The following is a 19,222-nucleotide window of genomic DNA, read 5'->3' as shown; positions in this document are numbered from 1 at the left end:
AGTGTGGTTCCAGAGTGATTCTGCCAAAACCAGAATCCATTTGTCCTGAGTTTTCCCCCCAAAGGTAAACACAAGACAGGCATAGCACTCTAAACCCTGTTATGTATGGATTTAGGTGGAGGTATCCCTCCCAGCTGAGTTTGCCTCCTATCAGCCAGTGTTGATGAATGATGGAAAGTGTCATTCAGTTGGCACCAGCCTCCTTCTTCTGTCCCCCAAATATGCATGTGAGAGAGGGCTGCCAGGGAACACAGCATATTCTGGGGGCATGGAGGGAACGGGGCTGAGCCAGCCTGGAAACTGCTGGAGCCTGAGCTGGTCTCACTGCTGCCACTTGATGTCATCTGACCCAATCTGGGTGCAATTGCTGTGCCAATCAGGAAGGAGTTGTGGCCTCATTGCTCTGCAAAGTCCTGTCAGTGGGGGAATAGTTTGGCTTGCACCTTAGATCCAATAGTCAGCTGTAATACTTCTTAAGGCCTTAAAAATGAGCTAATAAGTTACAGTATGGAAGCATGCATGTCCATAGTTACATAGATGCATGTGAAGTTCCATTGAAGGATCAAAATCAAACAAGATAAAAGAGAGAGCTTCCGGAAGGAGGGAGCTTTTAGATTATTTTGTTCTGGCCAGAGTTGGGGCAACCATGGAGGGATGATTCCCTCATTCACCAGTCAGAGTTGAGGTTTCCACCTGTCCCTTTTATCCTGACGTGGTTATGGGAACATCTAACTTGGTCCCTGTCCTTTTGAAGCTCCCAGCATCTGGGTATGTTGCTTGATTGGCACATGGCCTTTGAACTTCCGGTCATATGTGCCATCTTCTCAGTATGTGAGATCATTTGTGGCATGCCTTAGAATTGTTATGTTCTAAGAACCAATCAGCATCAAGGAAGAGCAGTCTCAACCCTCTTATTGATGCAACTGCCATCACACGAGAGACTATCGCATAAGGTCAATCTCAGTATGTTCCGCTTTGTTCCTTCCTCTGTGTAACTGATATACTGGGGAGTTTCATCTGTGTATGTCTATTTTGCCTATTTTAAAGTTTTATTATGCAACCTGCCCTGTGATTTTTGTATAAAGAGAAGTATATAAGGTGAATTAATTATTGAAAATAACCCTCAAGTATCACTGGTTCCTTTCTGGAGGGACACACTTACTTGACTGCTGATATACATCAGGAATGGGAATCCGTGGCCTTTTTAGGGTTGCTGGACTGCATCTTCATTCAGTCCCAGCCAGTATTCTCACTCATCAGGAATGATGGGAAATGCAAGATGCTTTTTGTGAAATGGCTATAGGGGGAAAAGAGACAGCTTTTTATGTACGTTTATTTTTTACTGATAAATATACGTTGTTTATTGTAATAATGAAGCAGCTCAGTAAAAACTGAATATAAAAAGAAATATCTTATTTAAGTGTTTAAGTGCAGGTTCTTCCATCAAACAATAGCTAACATATTCTAGTCTTTAAAGTGTACAGTTATCTTTAAAAAGAAGCATTTCAGTCTATTTGCAGTGGTGTGTTTTTTTAAAAGAATTGTTGGGAAAGATCTTCCACGCAAAACCATTTTTCTTTCTGTCATATTTGACAGTGCTTCTGCCATGTGCCATTTTTAACCAAATAATAAATTCAAGAAAGTGGTTCAATTATCACTAAAGTTTGTGTGCTCATATATTGTAAAAGTGACATACAGGAATTGGGACACTGAAACAATAGGAAGAAGGAGAAGTGAGGCAGAGAGGGATTAATGTTCTAGAATTTGCTTGGTTATATTTTTTCCCTATTTTTTGTAACTATAAATTTATTCAGTATGAAAACTATGGGTGGTATTCAAGTAAACTTGAAATTAACTAACTTAATTTAGTTAGGTCCATTAATTTCAATAGGTCTACTCTGAGGAAAACTCAGGGACTATAGGGAAAGTCTTCAACTATCTAGCAAAGGTTAATTGTAGCTAAGGCCAGGCTTTTCTTTATTCGAAACTCTCCGGAACTATGTTCCGGCACCTCTTAGATGGGCGTCATTGCCATTATAAGAGAACAAGGGAAGCATTCATGGTGAGTTCCGGCACCTCTTTTTCTAGAAAAATAGGACAGGCTAAGGTGGCAATGCTGTGCACATTTAGTTGGGAGTAAGTCTCTTGTGAGTTAAACCACTGTGGTTAAACCACAGAGCCTAGGACTTGCTGATCAGAAGGTCGGCGGTTCGAATCCCCGTGATGGGGTGAGCTCCCGTTGCTTGGTCTCTGCTCCTGCCAACCTAGCAGTTTGAAAGCACATCAAAGTGCAAGTAGATAAATAGGTACCACTCCAGCAGGAAGGTAAACGGCGTTTCCGAGTTCTGCTCTGGTTTGCAAACCCCAGAGTCTGCCACCACTGGACCTAATGGTCAGGGATCCCTTTACCTTTACCTTTAAGTCTCTTGTGAGCTTATCGAGACTTTATTCTAAGTAAATGCACATATTTATTTTAGGGGGGGTATCCCACCCTTCCACTGTAAAGCAGTATGTAGAGTGGCTTACATCATTAAAAACAACAAATCACACACAGAAACAACAACAACTGAGGCAACAGCAGCAGGTAATTACCAACTAAAATATGAGAGGAATACATTAAAAAATAGCCAGGAGTCATAAAAAATAGAAGAAGAGTCTGCAGAATCAGGCCTGTGGCCCATTTAGTCCAGCATTCTGGTGTCATAGTGACCAGCCAGATGCCTGTGGTTTCCAAATAAAAAGACAACAAATAAAACATCAACAGATGATCAGCTGATTAAAAAATGAAATAAATTTTGAGGGTTGTAAGATTTGACTCCTGCCCATGTCAGCCACTACTTTAGACCAGGGCCAGACTGGTCCACCCATGAGGCGATATGAGGCAGTTGCCTCAGGTGGCAGATCTGGCTTCTTGTTCTGCCACTTGCAGCTTCCTATTCCATGCCTGTCTGCTGCTGTGGCTGCCTCCTCCATGCTCATTGACAGCAAGTGGCAGCAGAGGTGGCAGGAGCAGGGGAGTAGAAGCATTTTCTATTTTGCCTGAAGTGGCAAGATGTCCTGGTCTGGCCCTCCTTAAGGCATAAATGTTTATAAGTGCAAGTGAGAGAACACAGGATGAACAGAATACTAATATACCTAAGTCTGAACTTCCAGGGTCACTGCCCATTCATTCAGCTTCTAGCCTTCCTATTCCCAAGGGCTGGAGATGGGTAAAAATAGTTTAAGAAGGGGGGGGGGGCAGAAACACAGAACAGAATACTTGCTTAATGGAGAATCAGAAGAATCTTTATTTGCACCAGCCACTAGCCATAGCAATAAAATAAAATGTACTGAAGATAGAGGTAAAAACCTAGCTGTAGAAAATACATTTTGGGGGTTTACACCAGTAATCAAATAATAGATCTTATTCTAAACCTTGCAGTTTTTGCAGTTTTTGCTGTCAACTGATCATCTTGATCTGCTAAAAGAAAGGACACAGTAGTGATGGTTGAGCGACTTGTCATGGACAATAACAGAGGGGTAATAATGGAGGAATTCTAAAATTAGAATTAGATTCCTTGTTGATTAGCTCTGGTCCCCAATAATCTATCTTAAAGAGAAAGTCTTATAAAACTTTCAGATGGTACCCAGGCTTCCAGGTTGATGAACTTCTAGAGGAAAGGGGTTTCCACAGTTGTGGGGTGCCCACCAAAAATGCCTTGAATATCCCCTTGCTGTTTGGAATTTGATGTATGTATTCTCAAGATGTCACTTGTGGCTAATCTTGAAGATTGTGATGGAGCACAAGAGAACACAGGAGACTTTACTATGGGAGACCCAAGGCTGGTCTTGTCAGTGTAAACTAACTTTTGAATTAGGTAGGGAAAACAAATTCAAAAGGGACATGAACACAGTGAGAGGAACCCCTTAAATATCTTTGACATGCTTTAGAAAGTCTTCTCTAGAAATAATATAATTTGTTGTATATAGTTCTACTTTTTAAATCCTTGGTGTGTGTTTTTTTAAAAAGAGAGATGGTGATATGTTACAGCTACAGTCTTTTTCCCATAGTGTCATACTGTGTTCAGTGAGATTTCTTCAAAGTAAGTGGGTTGAGTATTTTAATGCCCAAGTTATAAAGCACAGAGAGCTGAGATTTTTTTAAAAAAATAATTCCTCAGATCCAAACAGGAAGTGGGTAGCAGAGGAGGCCATAAGACCCCCTGCCTTGTACAGAATCCATGCTGCTGCAGTTACCCTGTTATCACAGACAAACAGTCCCTCTATTTAAATATTAAGATGCATTGTCTTGCTTCTGTTTACATTTTATCTTCAAGGCAAAAGAAAGTGATATGAGTCATGTAGACTTTGTTCTACTTAAAAAGTTAGCCTCAGATTCCTTTGACTAGTAAGCAGAGTATGAAGCGTACATGGCTGCCTTGCAACTTTTATAACAGGTGCATCAGGTTTTGCTTTCTCTTTTTATATAGTGCATAACTAAAACTTGAAGAATGGAGTTATAAAGGGAACTAGGAGAAACAGGAGGAGTTGACAACACAGACCAGGTGTATGATAATGAGGGGTCTCGGTTATAAGATGCAATAAGGACAAACAGGTGATGATGTCCTCTCAAGGATTGGCTGAAAGAATAAGCTTAAGAATATCTTAGGTGGGGATAAGATAAAAAGGTAAAATGGTAAGTTGGAAAAAGATGGCAGAATGGGATTATCTGCTCTCTAGGGAGTGGATCAAAGAATTCTAGAATATCTCCACATCTTATCTTAAAGGATCCCTGACCATTAGGTCCAGTCGTGACCGACTCTGGGGTTGCGGCGCTCATCTCGCTTTATTGGCTGAGGGAGCCGGCGTACAGCTTCCAGGTCATGTGGCCAGCATGATTAAGCCACTTCTGGCGAACCAGAGCAGCGCACAGAAACGCCGTTTACCTTCCCACCGGAGTGGTACCTATTTATCTACTTGCACTTTGACGTGCTTTGGAACTGCTAGGTTGGCAGGAGCAGGGACCGAGCAATGGGAGCTCACCCCATCGTAGGGATTCGAACCGCTGACCTTCTGATCGGCAAGTCCTAGGCTCTGTGGTTTAACCCACAGCGCCACCTGTGTCTTATCTTAGGTGAAGGCAATTTTATAATCTTAGCACCTGTCTGAGTACTGCAGCAGTAAGCTCTCGTAAGGCCACCACACATAACACTTTATAGGTGTACACTTAAGTGCCATGAAAAATGTGATGTTTGAATGTGACAAATACATTTGCACAACAGTAATTGCACTCATTGGGATGCAGTTCCTCCTTGCATGTATGGCTTGGTGGCAAACCAGGCTTTGCCTCTGTGTAATGTGTGAAATGTCGTCAAGGAATCCCCAGGAAGTGCTCAGTGCTATTCTGCTTCTGGCCATTAAAAAATATAGCAGACGCTTCCTTAACAAACAAAAAGTTGACTTAATTATCCCCCCCCCCCCGCATTTCATCAGGAAAGGCAGCATTGTAGAACTATGGATCTGAACAGAAATCAGTTCCCCAGTCATGGTCCCAGCTGTGAAATAGCTTAACAGAAATATGGAGAGATTCTACAAAGCTGTCTTTTTGTCGCTCGCCTCTTTTTCTTTTTCTTTTTCGGCCTGTTAGGAAAATCAAGGTCTTTTCATTCTCCAACACAATGTTTTGTGACACTAGTGTTCCAGAATAGGAAGCCCACCCGTCAGTTTTTATCATCACACATTCACCCGCTATGTAACAATGTTTCCGGTTTGAAAAGGAGAGATTTTATTTCAATTCGGTGAGAATTATAGGACTACAAAGGCAAGCAGAGCAGAGGTCTTATTTCATTGACAGCTGTGGGAGAATTTTAGAGCAACCATCTCTCTCCCCCCCCCCCCGCCCTCTTCTTCCAACAAAAACTTATCATCGCTCAGGACTCTGTTGTGAATTGGCCTGCAAATGTCACTACTAGTCAGCTGTTCTTTTAGACTGTAAATCGTTTAAGATTGCCTGATGATAGAAAGCCAAGGCACAAATGGAGCTGTCTTGCTGTATGCTGAGGTTTCCATTAAAAGCTACTGTAGTGCAGTGTATAAAATACTGAACTTCGTCCAAGTTAGAATAAGTCATCTTTAAATCTGTAGTGGGAAACAATTTCATATCATGGTAACACCCCCCCCCCAACAAATGTGTGTGTGAGCGCGTGCATACACACCCACCGTTTGTTTTATGTTCCCTTCAGTTTGCATGGTTAGCTTAGGATTCCAAAAATTCCTACAATGATACCTTGGTTCTCAAACTTAATCCTTTCCAGAAGTCCATTCCAAAAGCAAATCATTCCAAAACCATAGAGAGTATGGTTTCCCATAGAGAGTAATGCAAAATGGATTAATCCGTTCCAGACTTTTAAAAACAACCCATAAAACAGCAATTTAACATGAACTTTACTATCTAACGAGACCATTGATCCATAACATGAAAGCAATAAACAATGTACTGCAGTCACACAATCAATCAATCAATCAATCAATCAATATCTGAACTGGGTTCCACACAGTCACACACAAAAAGAGCCACAGAAACAAAAATGCAAAATAAATAGCAAGAACAGACAGACCTCAGTGTAACACTCAAAACAGTAGTGTGGCACTCAAAACAGAAGCGTAACACTCGAAACAGAGCACTTTCCAAAAAAGGTTCGCAAACCGGAACACTTACTTCCGGGTTTACAGTGTTTGGGTTCCAAGTTGTTTGAGTACCAAGGCGTTGAGAACCAAGGTCCCACTGTATTTAGTTTCTCTCTCCCACCCACGCTTTAGGGAAGGAGTGGCAAACCTGCAATCATCCAGAAATTGTAGCATCTCTAACTCCCATCAATCCTTGCCAGCATGACCCGTGGTCGGGGGGTGGGGTGATGAGAGCTGAAATCCAGCAACATCTGGGGATCCAAGGTGCAAGAGCACTTTTGCAGTCCTGCAACACCTAGAAGGCCACAGCTTCTTCGGCCTTGGTTTAGAAAATCTTGGCTAGAATTTTTAACCCGACAACAAACTTAACTGTACTTCTCTGAGAGCATTCACAATGCATTTATTTCTATAGTCCTGAATCATTAAAAGGTAAAGGTAAAGGGACCCCTGACCATAAGGTCCAGTCGTAGCCGACTCTGGGGTTGCGGCGCTCATCTCGCTTTATTGGCCGAGGGAGCCGGCGTACAGCTTCTGGGTCATGTGGCCACCATGACTAAGCTGCTTCTGGCGAACCAGAGCAGCACATGGAAACGCCATTTACCTTCCCGATGGAGCGGTACCTATTTATCTACTTGCACTCTGACGTGCTTTCGAACTGCTAGGTTGGCAGGAGCAGGGACTGAGCAATGGGAGTTCACTCCGTCACGGGGATTCGAACTGCCGACCTTCTGATGGGCAAGTCCTTGGCTCTGTGTTTTAACCCACAGTGCCACCCGCATCATTAGTTATCGTCAAAATGCTCAATGAAGTAAAACCTGAGTTGGGACAGTTTGAGAACTGTGCAGTTCAAGCCATTCATATTGGAATTATTTCTAAAACTTAAACCATCATACGTCCTGATCACTGCAAGGTGGCATATAAAATAGATGAATGTTTCTGTTGCACACTACAGGTTTCGCCACAGCATTGTCTATGCATAAAGACGCCAGAATGCTGTTGCAGGACCCATCCAATAAGGACTGAAAACGTCAACATTCTGTTTTGATGTTTGCGGTGCGAGATGAAAACAAAACTAGTTTATTTCTCTGTTTAACCAACACAAATATAGAATTCTACCATTAGACGTAAGAACTGAGTCATAAACTGAGGGCACGACTCCTAAATCACAGGCTGGCCTCATGCACAACCAAGCTGCTCTTTCCCTCAAAATATATTGCAGTCACTGGTGGTATAATAGTATGCAGACATAAACCAGTGTTTGGAACTTATTCGTCTTGAAAGCCATGGTGCTTAGAAAGAAAATCTTGAGTAAATTAGAAAGGGGTTTCACTTGGCAGTGTGATTTTTCCCCCCTGAAGACAATTTGCCCCTTGCCAGAGAGGAGGAAAAGATGGTAGAGAAAAAGATGCTGAGACCAATCCTTAAGACAAGGATTCTGCCAGTAGCAGATAAAACAAAACAGAAGCCTTTCCACTCCTGATGGTGGCTTATCCTGCGTTGTTTTCTGCTTCTTTTTCTTGTAGATGCCTCTCGACGGCCTCCCTGGTAGTGTTGGTGAGTATTCTTGTTCAATTCCAACAATCCTGATAACCACTGAATACATATCAGAGCAACCCGTACTATTCAGTCATGTTATGAAGTTTCTTTTTTTTAACAAGCCCTCACCATAGTCCTTTTGATTTTAACACCACAATCTGCCTGAAAGGAGAGGACCCACCAGCATCCACATATTCCATCCTTCTCATTCTTTTATGGCCAGAAGACAGAGTGGGCAAAGGTGTACTTCTTGACTTACCTTAATCACATTAAGGTAAGTCATGATGGTAGGCCATCTTGCTATCTTAACCAAGCAGATGATATAGATATAGATGATATAGATATAGATATAGATTACACACTTCGTATTTCAATAAACAGAAAGGCTGTCAAGTCTGAGTAATACAAATGAAAATATTATGAAAGCAGGTGCTTTTAGGTTTGCAGACTAAATCAAGGAGGTGATGGTGGTAGAAGTTGCTCCGTTCATTAGTACTGAGTTGAAACTCTGTGTTTGTATATATATGTGTGTGTGTACACACACACACACACACAAACACACACATTTTGTGAACATTTTCACCCCCTTTTTGGTGGCGCCTTTTGGCGATTTCCCCCCTCCCCAACCCCTTTTTTTTAATAAAAAAACTGCATGCAAGGGGCAAGGTATCAGGAGGCAAGGGTGACTGGCTTCCACTGTCAAAACACCTAGGCCACAGTTCCTTCTCCAACCCAGACAGGGCAGGATGGAGATGTGCTTCCTAAGGCAAACCCCACTGAAAGTAACACAATTAGGATGTGGATGCCAGCCTTCTCTGTGTACACATTCTGCTCTACCTGATCATGCACATGACTACCTGACTAAAGTTGGATCAAAGGTGACAGTCTTGTAGGTCTGTTTGCCTTCTAAGGCAGGCGGTTTTGTGGACCACTCTAAGTGAACAAGTGAATGGCAGACTGAATCGTCCGCCTGCCATATATTGGCCAATGGCAGCAGGTAGTTGTGGGCGTTCCCTTGGGCGTGGGACCAACTGCCCAATGGGGCACTTGGCCCCATGCCAGGATAAATTGTGGCCTGCCAGGCCACTCGGCCTCTTGCAGGAGAGCAATAAAATTGCCCTCGCATTGTGGCAAGACAGGGAGCATTAATATGGTTCTCTGTGATGTCATCATGTAGTCAGATCATATTAACTATGTGGTGTCGCAACATCAACACATTCACTCTGTGATCAAGGCTGGGTGGGATCACATAGCGACAGTCTTTCATGTTAAAAAGTGATGCTGACGCATCAGAAACGGTGACTTTTGCATCAGAAATATAGCAAAGCAAAATTTCAGCACCCCACTAGTATTAATGTGCATTGGAGAAGTGCTAATGTATTCCATATAGATTAATATTGACATGACCAATCTTGTCATTCCTGTGGGGCCAGTTCTTTCTAAAGGCTTCTGTTATAAGTATAAAGCAAAATCTCAGAGTGTTTCATGAATCTCACTCATTTCCTACCCCCTTTTCTCCTTGATACTGTATTTATAATTTTTCTTATCACAACGTCCTATTAATTCCTTTGCAGTTCTTTGTCCAAAGTTATACATAGCAACTTGGGAAAAATGGTTTGCTGCTGTGTCTGTTGGGAGAGGAACTGAGTGTTTACCTTTTTTGGTTACTATTTTTACCTAGCCCAGGGAGAAACAAGTTAGTGCTAGCTTAATATTTTCCTTTGGGGGCAATTATTACATTCTTATCTTCTTGATTTCTTTTCTTTTAACATTCAAGATAAGTACCTTTAAAAATACTGCTTTGGTACGTACTTCAATGAAATCTGAATACAAGATTGAGACTAAAATTTCTCAAATATCCAAATATGTTCCTCAGTATGTATCAGTGAGAGATTAATAGGGGAAAGCTAAGAAACATGAGAGAACACTGTATTGCTCTGAGCTACTCTGACCTCCTGTTATGCAAAGCTGCTTCTAGGTTTTGGTGTCACACTATCATTGCATTTTGGAAACCCGCGTAGAGTGGCTTCAATTTTACATCTCATAAAAGCATGACCCCCACTACAGAAAACAAGCTTTTTTGCTTTCACTTTTACCTATACAAAGAATTAATACATGAACTTTCAGGAGAGAGGATAAGAATAAGTGATGCAGAGGGTGAACTGAGTAAAGAAATTATGACCTCAGAATGAGATGTTACTGGTCATGAAAAGATAGTGGAACTGCTGAAATTGACAGAAGGATTACTAGACCTGTACAGTAATGTCAATGCTTCAGTCCCAACTATTTGGTCAGTGCAGATCTCACAACAGTTAAGCACTCTGGGGAGGTCCTCATTGTGGAATGGTAATTGGTTAAAGACCAGGAAGCAGAGAATTGGAATAAATAGGCAGTTTTCATAACCACAGAATCATAGAGGGGACCATGAGGGTCATCTAACCCTAACCCCTTGCAAAACAGGAATCCTTTGCCCAATGTGGGGCTTGAACCTATGACCCGAAGATTATAATGGAGCACATGTTCCTGCAGAGGCCTTCCCTGGTGCCTACAGGACCCCATTCCCCTTCCTCCTGAAATTAGACTTCAAAAAAGCCCTTGTTTAGCCAACAGAAGGCTTTTTTCCAAGCCTATACTCACAACTTGGGTCAATTTTGGGGGTGGGGGTTACTCCTCGGAAGGGGTGAGTTCTAGCATGCATGTGGTGCCCAAAACAGTTTCTCTGGTTTGTAGATATGGCCCCAGTTCCAAACAATAGAAGGATGTAAGAAGTGCATTCTCCCAAGGACCAGTGCCTTTTAAATGAACTAGAGTTAGGGGTGAACAGTGAGGTGGTAGTTTGCTGATGACACCAAATTGTTCAGGACAGTCTTATGGTAGCAAATGGGTACCTGATGGACTCAGGTTCCAAAGTAGACTCCCTGAACTACCAAGGAGCAGACCGTGCAGCAGATTTCAGAATCTAGTCCTGCAGGTCCTGCCCCTCACGTCTCTCTACAGCATGTGCAGAAACCACCTTCTTCACTGTTGGACCCACTATTAGTCCTGTCTGCTCAATCCTGTCTTCACATGCAGGGGAATTGCCTAACTTGTCAATGACTTGAGACCCATCAGCTACCCTCACATGGTTTTGCCGGCCATTCAAAGCCATTTCCTGGGGTGTGGCCGCTGTCACATGCTGACAGCTTCTAGGAGCCACAGGTGAGTGCAGAGTGTGGACCAAATGTGGACAAACTGCCCCAGAAGGAGCACAATGTGTCCCCCACCAGAGGTCCCCTTCTAATGTAGGTGCAAGGAGTTTGTGTTGGATGGGGATAAATGCCTTTCTGATGATGTGTTTTAATTGTTTTAATTGTTCATAATCTTATATAAACAGAGCAACCTAACTTCAATAGAATATTCATAAAACTTGAATTTATAGCTTAATTGATATTCATTTTAGAGTGCAGTAATCAACAGCACTATGTGCTAATATAGTTTTCAATTAAAGGATATCATATAAGAGGAGAAAAGCACAGTATAATAGGATTGATGCATTGTCATAGATAAGTACATAGCTGCTGAGCTACAGGTGAATTTACCTGAGGTAATTCTTGGCGTGAAGTCCAGGATTCTTGCTCATAGTGTGGTGTGTGTTTTTGTGTGTGACTTTACAAGCCACAGCTGAATTACTATTGAGATGTGGTTTTGGCTTTAAAACAAATAGAGACCAACAAAAGACCATATGGCTTTTTATCTGCTTTTTTGTTTTCCGCTCAGGATTCATATAACCCAGGTAAATATTAGCAAGATTTGAAGTGATATGAATACATTGTTTAGACGGTAACTTGTCATAATGAAAGATGAAAAGGCTTTAAAAAAATCATCAAGAAAATAAGAACTAATTCTGAGCTGAAAATTTGCTAAATCTAATGGGATTTCACCTATGAAACCAATTAACTCTAATCTCAATAGCAGCGACACTTTTTAACAGGGCCCAGTCATTTTCAGATAGGTGCTAATGTACATCATGTATTTACATGTAACACAGTTCCACAATCTGCCTTTGTATTTCTGTTTTCCATTTTCATTCTTATTCCTCTTTGCATAGCAATAGGTAGACGGAGTGGCACGCACACCCACCCTCGCACACAATTTGATTTGAAACTTGTAATTTATCAAGGGGGAGGGACCCATAGGTTAATTGCAGAGCGCTTCTAAGTATGGAATAAATTTTCATGAAAATCCCTATGTTGAGTTTTAGCCACACTGATTTTTCTCATCCCTGTCTTACTCCTTGAACTTGATCCCCCCCCCACCTTGGTTCCACTAAAAATAAGAACAATTCTTGCATACTTTATGAATTATATGGGGTATATTATGTTGCTCAGGGGGATATAGTTTTATACCCCACCTCCCGTAGGTTGGGGCCTGCACTGGTATAGAACTGGGTCTCTGCCATGTGAGGAGTGGGAAGGGAGTATTTGAGGATTCAGTGAGGGGCATGACCCCATTAGTGTTGCAGAGATGTGTAGAGTCTGTTATTATTGTATGCTTGGCAGTGATTATTAGTAAGAATGATGCGAATGTTTGGTAAGTGTGTGTGGGTTTATAGCATTCAGTGTGAGCTGTTTTGGCGTGCGTGGTTGGCAGAGATGCTGTATAAGAATGGCTGTAGTGAATGATATTGTGTATTTATGTTTTAGGATTTTTCTTGACATAAATTTTCTGAAATAGTGCTTATTGTATATCTATGTGTTTGGAAGTATGTTCTGATTTTCTTTATTGTTAACCTCCCAGAGAGCTGTGGAAAGTAAGGAGCCTGTAAATGGATTAAATAAATAATATACACATTATTATACAACCGTACCTTGGTTCTCGAACAGAATCCATTCTGGAAGTCTGTTCGACTTCTGAAAACATTTGAAAACCAAGGCACGGTTTCTGATTGGCTGCACTCAGCTTCCTGCACTCAATCACAAGCTGCGGAAGCCACGCCAGATGTTCTGCTTCCAAGAAATGTCCGCAAACCAGAACACTCACTTCCAGGTTTGCAGCGTTTGGGTGCAAAAACGTACGAGTCACGAGGCATTTGAGAACCAAGGCACAACTGCATGTACTATTATGTGTGGTTGCCCGGAGGCTGAAATTAGTGCAGAATCACAATCTGGAGCCTTATTCACACATTACTTGTTTGTAGGGCAGTGGACCTGGGAGTTGGGGGTATGTTTCTAACAGGAGTTTGTATGCTGTGAGTTTTCTTTGCAGACAACCATCCAAAACACTGCCAAGGTGCAGCAGCCAGTGCCCTTTTAAGAAACTATCAATAAGAAGCCTTTTTAAGAAACTGCTGGCCACTGTGATACATTGCTGTTGGATCATTATTAGTCATTTCGTTTTAATACAGCTTCTTATTTTTAAGGGGAAAAACCGCCCAAGCAGTTTGCAGCGTGTTAAAACATCAAATAATACAATCCAGAATAAAACACAAGCAAGTCAGATACAAAGTATACATTCAAAGCAACACAATTAACAGAAAACTAAAACATTATCTGAAAGAGATTTCAAAATAAAACATTACAAAGGTCAACTACAGAATGTGCATTTAACACAGCAAATTTAACCAACCCCCCCCAACCCTTAAATATTTCAAAAGCAAGCTTTACTAAATGAAGTCAAATATGACATGCACTTTTTAAACAGCATAATTAATAAGAGAATAAAATGATGTCGTCTCCCTTCTACCCAAGAAACAGCTGGAAAATAAGTTATCTGCAGGCTTCCAAAGAGACAGCTGAAAGGAAAACAGGATCCTGTTCCCAGGCAAAGGAAAGCAGGAGGAAAGCACAGCTTAGACCAGTGTTTCCCAACCTTGGGCCTCCAGCTGTTTTTGAACTACAATTCCCATCATCCCTGACCACTGGTCTGGCTAGCTAGGGATGATGGGGAAAACATCAAACATCAAGGCCAAAAACATCTGGAGGCCCAAGGTTGGGAAACACTGGCTTAGACTGCAAGGATCTAAGAGTTGGAAGGGACCACAGCGGTCTGGTCCAGTGTTTCTCAACCTTTCCCCCGACCGTGGCCCCTTCTGACCTTGTTTCCTTCCTGTAGCCCCCACCCCTGTCCTACTGGTAGAAAGGTAGCTATTTTGTTCGTAAATAGAAAATGTTTTATTTATTATTTTTATAATTATATAAATTATATAATTTTACTTGTGGCCCCCTTGGAATATCCTGGGGGGTCCCAGGGGGCCATATGCTCCTCCAGTTGAGAAACACTGGTCTAGTCCAACCCCCTGCCATGTTTCCCCATCACGGGGCTTTAACCCACGACCCTGAGATTAAGAGTCTTCATTAAGAGTATTCTCTACCGACTGAGCTATCCTAGGTTCAAAAAGACTGCTAGAGAGGTGTTATGTACTGTGTTGAATAGGATCCAAAATGCAGCAGTCTGATTGGTCCCAGAACAATATGATTCAGAATGCAGCAGTCTGATTGGTCCACAGGAGCCACCCAATCCAGCTCTAGGTGGAAGTGAATCTGCAACCTGATTGGCCTACAGGATAATGCCGGAATTAGCCAATCACGTGGAGCCCATTGTGTAAATAATGTATATAAAGCAGACATTCTGGGGGAACTTCCATTCCTCACTACTATGAGCTGAATAAAGAGCATGAAATCCACTCTCGACTCCATGTATATTTCAAGAGGCTTGCATATAGTAGGTGGTGGGCGGAGCCAGTGGGCAACCACCCCAAAAAAGTTTTTTAAAAAGAACAAAACGAAACACAACCAGTAAGTAGTTTGGTCAAGGAAGAGGGAGAGCGGTTAAGGAGATGCTGCAATCTGACTCAGACCGTTCTGAGGTCCAGGAAGAAGAGGAGGAGGTTATTTTTCTAGATTGGCTTGAGTTATTCTATTCCACCATGCCCATTAGAAGGGAAAATCAAAGGCAGAACTTGTGAAAGAAATGAAAGGGAGGTCCAGGAAGGCCTGATGAACAAGTCCTTTTGCCCTATCAGAAATAATCCGGCTCTACCAATTTGATTCACTCAGTTGGTGAGGAAGGAGAGAATCGCATCAGTGTTAATTACTATGGATAAACTCGAACCTCCCACAAGCTTCTAATCACATCTAACTTTAAACTAGATAGCATGACCTGGGCAATTACAGCACATCGGGCAATCAAGCTGTTGGAAACACATGAGACTATATCTTAACTGTAAGGGTTGTTTGTTTAGGGTACAGTAGCAGAAAATAAAACAGATGTTTTGCTTTCTGAGAATAGCTTTGGCAAAACAGGCAAAAAGCTTGCACCCACTCTGAAGCAGTGCGAAGGAATCCCTAGTTGAGCAGATGCATTGCCGTACAAAGATGCAGAATGTAGGCTTCCCCATGCACAGATTGTAGTGGGGGCGATGATTGCCCTCTCAAGGTGGATTATCTAAGGAAATGGAGAAGAGGGACAGGAATTAAGGGTGGGGGTGGAAAGACAAATTCAGTTTGATTCACATATTAATGCAAACCTACCTAATTTGCTCTCCTTGAAAAAATAACACAAACCAAAACGCAGCTAACCTTTGAAGTTCCAAATTTTATGATGTAGTTATGCAGCCCCCCCAAAAAAGTGCATATTGGTGGTGGGGGGGAGTATACACAAAACATACATATATTATGAAAATAACATGTAGAATATTAGGGGAAATTGCTTGCAAAAACATGCTCCTAAAATACTGGTGAATTTTCACGAGATCTTTTTTCCAATGATGTCTGAAAGATACGTTAGAACATTTGGAGAACTATTTGGACATATGTGGATTTGTCATATAAACAGGTGCATGTTTAAGTCAGAGTAGATGTATTGTTGTTATTGATGCTGTTTCTTTTTTCTTTTTGTTATATTCACAAACTCTACAGAGATACAGATACAGATGCAGATATATAGATATAGTGGTACCTTGGTTTACAACCATAATCCGTTCCGGAGGTCCATTTGTAAACCAAAACAGGTTGTAACTCAAGGTGTGCTTTTGCTAATGGGGCCTCCAAATTTTTTTTGTTTGTAATCCCCCCCAAAAAGAAAAAAAAGAGTTTGCAATCCAAAAAAGTTCGCAAACCGGGACACGCACTTCCGGGTTTGACATGTTTGTAATCCAAAACGTATGCAAACCAGACTGTTCGCAAACCAAGGTACCTCTGTACTGAAAACTAATGCAGAAATGTGATGAACTGAAGAATGGGAAAATGAGAAATTTAGAAATTTCAAAGATTTGTCTATTCATAAAGATTTGTCCCCCAGGAACAAAGACATTTTCCAGGATGGAAAGGATGGAGTTAATATACCTAAGTTTGCTATACTTTCCCACTTTATATACAACCCACCTTTCTTCCATGTAGCGGAGTCCATGATAGCATTCTTGGCTTCAGCATGGTTATTGAATTGTCACTGGTTTCAATCCTGTTGATGAGATAAAACCAAAGGAACACTCATTTATTATTAATCACAATACAGTGGTACCTCGGGTTACAGATGCTTCAGGTTATAGACTCCGCTAACCCAAAAGTAGTACCTCGGGTTAAGAACTTTGCTTCAGGATGAGAACAGAAATCGCGTGGCGGCAGCGGGAGGCCCCATTAGCTGAAGTGGTGCTTCAGGTTAAGAACAGTTTCAGGTTAAGAATGGACCTCCGGAACGAATTAAGTTCTTAACCCGAGGTACCACTGTACTGAATTGGTTAGTGCACAAGAAAAGGTTTGTGCTTAAAGTAGTAACTGTGTGTCTTTGCATTTCCCAGTAAACATGTTTTCCCTGAACATCCAAGGATGATAACAATTTAATCTTTAGGTTGCTGTTTTCAATGGAACACCTAGCAGATTAGAGGCATTTCCATTGACAATAGGATTTAAACGTTTAATCCACCACAGCTCCCACACCACCATGGGAAGCTGCCAGCTGCGTCCAAATTCGCAGGTCTATAAATTAGCAGTTTCTGGATTTGTGTCAGACCACTGGATTGCTCATTAATCCATGTGGAAAACAAATCTCTTTCCACCCCCACCCCCCAGATTGGGCTACTTTCATGCTAGCAGTGTGCATGTATGAAACTTAATAATTAATGATGTGATAAGAGCGTAACAATATAGCTAGTATTTCATAGGGAAACAGAGAATATTTTCCATGATTTCAAGTGATTTTCCATGATTTCCATGATTTGAGGCCGCCAAGTAATTTGCCAAAATAGATTCATCATACACCTTGCTTTGATGCTGTGCTTCTTCTGGTGCCATTTACATGTTCCTTTTTTTGCCTTCAACTGTCCTCAGCATGAGGACCAAACTGCACAATATGTTAATCATGTGGTTTGGCCTTAAATGCATGATACTTCTTTCAGAAATAGCATGGGCTCCCTGATCGAGACCAGACCCCTAGCATGGGGCTAGAGCACTTTAACCCTGACAGAACCAGGCAGAGGGCCTTCTCGGTAGTGGCGCCCGCCCTGTGGAACGCCCTCCCTTCAGATGTGAAGGAAATAAGCAGCTATCTTCTCTTTAAGAGACATATGAAGGCAGCCCTGTTTAGGGAAGTTTTTAATATTTAATGCTGTATTGTTTTTAACACTTGATTGGAAGCTGCCCAGAGTGGCTGGGGAAACTCAGCCAGATGGGCGGGGTATAAATAATAAATTATTATTATTATTATTATTATTATTATTATTATTATTAACCCATTACCACATTCTGTGCCGTGTTAGAAACTCAGATATATAAGCTAGGCTCCAAATGGCTCCATAAACCAGGGTTTTAGTCGCCAAAATAGAATGCCTCATTGCCATTTTTGGGCCTTTCTGGTCCCTGAAATTCATTCTGTTTGTGTAGATAAAATATAATGGATATGTTGCTAGTGTGTGAAAACAGTTCAGATCCAAGGATCCCCAGGCATGAACCTCCAGATGGTAAAGACACCAGGTGCTATCCTGGTGCCTGAGCATCTTCACATGATCGCAAGTGGCCAATAGGTAAAGGTAAATGGACCCCTGACCATTAGGTCCAGTCGTGGCCGACTCTGGGGTTGCGGCGCTCATCTTGCCTTATTGGCTGAGGGAGCCGGTGTTTGTCCACAGACAGCTTCCAGGTCATGTGGCCAGCATGACTAAGCCGTTTCTGGCAAACCAGAGCAGTGCACGGAAATGCCGTTTACCTTCCCGCCGGAGCAGTACCTAGTTATCTACTTGCACTTTGACGTGCTTTCGAATTGCTAGGTTGGCAGGAGCAGGGACCGAGCAACGGGAGCTCACCCTGTCGCAGGGATTCGAACCACCGACCTTCTGATCGGCAAGTCCTAGGCTCTGTGGTTTAACCCACAGAACCACCAGGTGCAAAAAGCACCTGGAACCTAGTGAATTCAGAAGACTGATTTTGTGGTCTTGATCCAGATCAGGGACCCTGCACCTTCTCTTTACATAGGTCTCTCTCTCTCTCTCTCTCCCCCCCTCTTTTTGTGTGTGTAAGCTACCATTCACACCAATCCATGAGTGTCTGTGACATCATCAACAACACCCACATTTCCTTGGACTAAGCCACAGTGTTCAACAACTGAAGCTGGAAAAGACAGTATGGACAAGGGAGTGGGGTGGGGATGGCATATCAAACAACAGAATTGTGAATCTGATTGCAGTGAGTGCTGAAAGTGAAAAATTGCTTCAAATGGAATTTGTAACGACAAAAAGTTTGAGAGGGTGTATTGTACCCCTGTGCCTTGGATGTGCAGAAATCAGCAGATGAAGCTTTTTGTGTCATGGAGCTAAGCATTATCAGTCACAAATAGCCATAGTTTAAACTGGCATTAAAGAAAGAGCCACAGGGATTAATTCACAATTTTAGAATCCTTCATTGGGAGGGCTTGGGGATTGCTCAGGTTAATGAGTGCTGAAAGGAAGGAACAGTCTTATTATTTCATATGTTATATGGCTCAGCCTTAGTTTTTTAGATGATGGGCAGGATTCTGGCTTAGTCATGCTTACAGTAGACCCATGTTTTCCCCA

General features: G+C 42.0%; 1 protein-coding gene and 1 long non-coding RNA gene across 3 annotated transcripts in view; both read left to right on the top strand.

The window, feature by feature from the left end:
- The window catches only part of NALF1 (NALCN channel auxiliary factor 1), a 343,840-nt gene that overhangs the window by 211,327 nt on the left and 113,291 nt on the right, over nucleotides 1-19,222 (top strand). The window lies entirely within an intron of this gene.
- Nucleotides 937-9,871, top strand: LOC309368381. The gene is made up of 3 exons (XR_014167755.1): nucleotides 937-963; nucleotides 8,190-8,220; nucleotides 9,777-9,871. It is a non-coding gene; the product is annotated as an uncharacterized lncRNA (long non-coding RNA).

This window comes from Podarcis melisellensis (genome assembly GCF_964234715.1).
Source record: "Podarcis melisellensis genome assembly, chromosome: 4".
NCBI lineage: Eukaryota > Metazoa > Chordata > Lepidosauria > Squamata > Lacertidae > Podarcis > Podarcis melisellensis.
This window is presented reverse-complemented; position numbering and strand designations above follow the sequence as displayed.